The sequence below is a fragment of the Pseudophryne corroboree genome, chromosome 9, assembly GCF_028390025.1.
Source record: "Pseudophryne corroboree isolate aPseCor3 chromosome 9, aPseCor3.hap2, whole genome shotgun sequence".
Lineage (NCBI taxonomy): Eukaryota > Metazoa > Chordata > Amphibia > Anura > Myobatrachidae > Pseudophryne > Pseudophryne corroboree.
Genome location: NC_086452.1, coordinates 478310820 through 478315184, shown reverse-complemented (window position 1 = coordinate 478315184; position 4365 = coordinate 478310820).

The window sequence follows — 4365 nt, the reverse complement described above, 5'->3', positions numbered from 1 at the left end:
ACACTATCACATCGCTCGCTGGTGGCTCTGACGGCTGTGGTCCTCCTGCCCTAAGCTGTCCTGGTTCTCATACACTCAGTATAGCGGGAGCGGTGACAGGAGGTGACACTATCACATCGCTCGCTGGTGGCTCTGACGGCTGTGGTCCTGCTGCCCTAAGCTGTCCTGGTTCTCATACACTCAGTATAGCGGGAGCGGTGCCGGCGACAGGAGGTGACACTATCACATTGCTCGCTGGTGGCTCTGACGGCTGTGGTCCTCCTGCCCTAAGCTGTCCTGGTTCTCATACACTCAGTATAGCGGTGCCGGTGACAGGATGTGACACTATCACATCGCTCGCTGGTGGCTCTGACGGCTGTGGTCCTCCTGCCCTAAGCTGTCCTGGTTCTCATACACTCAGTATAGCGGGAGCGGTGACAGGATGTGACACTATGACATCGCTCGCTGGTGGCTCTGACGGCTGTGGTCCTGCTGCCCTAAGCTGTCCTGGTTCTTATACACTCAGTATAGCGGGAGCGGTGACAGGAGGTGACACTATGACATCGCTCGCTGGTGGCTCTGACGGCTGTGGTCCTCCTGCCCTAAGCTGTCCTGGTTCTCATACACTCAGTATAGCGGGAGTGGTGACAGGATGTGACACTATCACATCGCTCGCTGGTGGCTCTGACGGCTGTGGTCCTCCTGCCCTAAGCTGTCCTGGTTCTCATACACTCAGTATAGCGGGAGCGGTGACAGGAGGTGACACTATCACATCGCTCGCTGGTGGCTCTGACGGCTGTGGTCTTGCTGCCCTAAGCTGTCCTGGTTCTCATACACTCAGTATAGCGGGAGCGGTGCCGGTGACAGGATGTGACACTATGACATCGCTCGCTGGTGGCTTTGACGGCTGTGGTCCTCCTGCCCTAAGCTGTCCTGGTTCTCATACACTCAGTATAGCGGGAGCGGTGACAGGATGTGACACTATGACATCGCTCGCTGGTGGCGTTGACAGCTGTGGTCTTCCTGCCCTAAGCTGTCCTGGTTCTCATACACTCAGTATAGCGGGAGCGGTGACAGGATGTGACACTATGACATCGCTCGCTGGTGGCTCTGACGGCTGTGGTCCTGCTGCCCTAAGCTGTCCTGGTTCTCATACACTCAGTATAGCGGGAGCGGTGCCGGTGACAGGATGTGACACTATCACATCGCTCGCTGGTGGCTCTGACGGCTGTGGTCCTGCTGCCCTAAGCTGTCCTGGTTCTCATACACTCAGTATAGTGGGAGCGGTGACAGGATGTGACACTATCACATCGCTCGCTGGTGGCTCTGACGGCTGTGGTCCTCCTGCCCTAAGCTGTCCTGGTTCTCATACACTCAGTATAGCGGGAGCGGTGACAATAGGTGACACTATCACATCGCTCGCTGGTGGCTCTGACGGCTGTGGTCCTCCTGCCCTAAGCTGTCCTGGTTCTCATACACTCAGTATAGCGGGAGCGGTGCCGGTGACAGGATGTGACACTATCACATCGCTCGCTGGTGGCTCTGACGGCTGTGGTCCTCCTGCCCTAAGCTGTCCTGGTTCTCATACACTCAGTATAGCGGGAGCGGTGACAGGATGTGACACTATGACATCGCTCGCTGGTGGCTCTGACGGCTGTGGTCCTCCTGCCCTAAGCTGTCCTGGTTCTTATACACTCAGTATAGCGGGAGCGGTGACAGGAGGTGACACTATGACATCGCTCGCTGGTGGCTCTGACGGCTGTGGTCCTGCTGCCCTAAGCTGTCCTGGTTCTTATACACTCAGTATAGCGGGAGCGGTGACAGGAGGTGACACTATGACATCGCTCGCTGGTGGCTCTGACGGCTGTGGTCCTCCTGCCCTAAGCTGTCCTGGTTCTCATACACTCAGTATAGCGGGAGCGGTGACAATAGGTGACACTATCACATTGCTCGCTGGTGGCTCTGACGGCTGTGGTCCGGCTGCCCTAAGCTGTCCTGGTTCTCATACACTCAGTATAGCGGGAGCGGTGACAGGAGGTGACACCATCACATCGCTCACTGGTGGCTCTGACGGCTGTGGTCCTGCTGCCCTAAGCTGTCCTGGTTCTCATACACTCAGTATAGCGGGAGCGGTGACAGGAGGTGACACTATCACATCGCTCGCTGGTGGCTCTGACAGCTGTGGTCCTGCTGCCCTAAGCTGTCCTGGTTCTCATACACTCAGTATAGCGGGAGCGGTGACAGGATGTGACACTATGACATCGCTCGCTGGTGGCTCTGACGGCTGTGGTCCTCCTGCCCTAAGCTGTCCTGGTTCTCATACACTCAGTATAGCGGGAGCGGTGACAGGAGGTGACACTATCACATCGCTCGCTGGTGGCTCTGACGGCTGTGGACCTCCTGCCCTAAGCTGTCCTGGTTCTCATACACTCAGTATAGCGGGAGCGGTGACAGGATGTGACACTATGACATCGCTCGCTGGTGGCTCTGACGGCTGTGGTCCTCCTGCCCTAAGCTGTCCTGGTTCTTATACACTCAGTATAGCGGGAGCGGTGACAGGAGGTGACACTATGACATCGCTCGCTGGTGGCTCTGACGGCTGTGGTCCTCCTGCCCTAAGCTGTCCTGGTTCTCATACACTCAGTATAGCGGGAGCGGTGACAGGAGGTGACACTATCACATCGCTCGCTGGTGGCTCTGACAGCTGTGGTCCTCCTGCCCTAAGCTGTCCTGGTTCTCATATACTCAGTATAGCGGGAGCGGTGACAGGAGGTGACACTATGACATCGCTCGCTGGTGGCTCTGACGGCTGTGGTCCTCCTGCCCTAAGCTGTCCTGGTTCTTATACACTCAGTATAGCGGGAGCGGTGACAGGAGGTGACACTATGACATCGCTCGCTGGTGGCTCTGACGGCTGTGGTCCTCCTGCCCTAAGCTGTCCTGGTTCTTATACACTCAGTATAGTGGGAGCGGTGACAGGAGGTGACACTATCACATCGCTCACTGATGGCTCTGACGGCTGTGGTCTTCCTGCCCTAAGCTGTCCTGGTTCTCATACACTCAGTATAGCGGGAGCGGTGACAATAGGTGACACTATCACATCGCTCGCTGGTGGCTCTGACGGCTGTGGTCCTGCTGTCCTAAGCTGTCCTGGTTCTCATACACTCAGTATAGCGGTGCCGGTGACAGGATGCGACACTATCACAACGCTCGCTGGTGGCTCTGACGGCTGTGGTCCTCCTGCCCTAAGCTGTCCTGGTTCTCATACACTCAGTATAGCAGGAGCGGTGACAGGATGTGACACTATGACATCGCTCGCTGGTGGCTCTGACGGCTGTGGTCCGGCTGCCCTAAGCTGTCCTGGTTCTCATACACTCAGTATAGCGGGAGCGGTGACAGGAGGTGACACTATCACATCGCTCGCTGGTGGCTCTGACGGCTGTGGTCCTCCTGCCCTAAGCTGTCCTGGTTCTTATACACTCAGTATAGCGGTACCGGTGACAGGATGCGACACTATCACATCGCTCGCTGGTGGCTCTGACGGCTGTGGTCCTCCTGCCCTAAGCTGTCCTGGTTCTCATACACTCAGTATAGCGGGAGCGGTGACAGGATGTGACACTATGACATCGCTCGCTGGTGGCTCTGACGGCTGTGGTCCTCCTGCCCTAAGCTGTCCTGGTTCTCATACACTCAGTATAGCGGGAGCGGTGACAGGAGGTGACACTATCACATCGCTCGCTGGTGGCTCTGACGGCTGTGGTCCTCCTGCCCTAAGCTGTCCTGGTTCTTATACACTCAGTATAGTGGGAGCGGTGACAGGAGGTGACACTATCACATCGCTCACTGGTGGCTCTGACGGCTGTGGTCTTCCTGCCCTAAGCTGTCCTGGTTCTCATACACTCAGTATAGCGGGAGCGGTGACAATAGGTGACACTATCACATCGCTCGCTGGTGGCTCTGACGGCTGTGGTCCTGCTGTCCTAAGCTGTCCTGGTTCTCATACACTCAGTATAGCGGTGCCGGTGACAGGATGCGACACTATCACATCGCTCGCTGGTGGCTCTGACGGCTGTGGTCCTCCTGCCCTAAGCTGTCCTGGTTCTCATACACTCAGTATAGCGGGAGCGGTGACAGGATGTGACACTATCACATCGCTCACTGGTGGCTCTGACGGCTGTGGTCCGGCTGCCCTAAGCTGTCCTGGTTCTCATACACTCAGTATAGCGGGAGCGGTGACAGGAGGTGACACTATCACATCGCTCGCTGGTGGCTCTGACGGCTGTGGTCCTCCTGCCCTAAGCTGTCCTGGTTCTTATACACTCAGTATAGCGGTACCGATGACAGGATGCGACACTATCACATCGCTCGCTGGTGGCTCTGACGGCT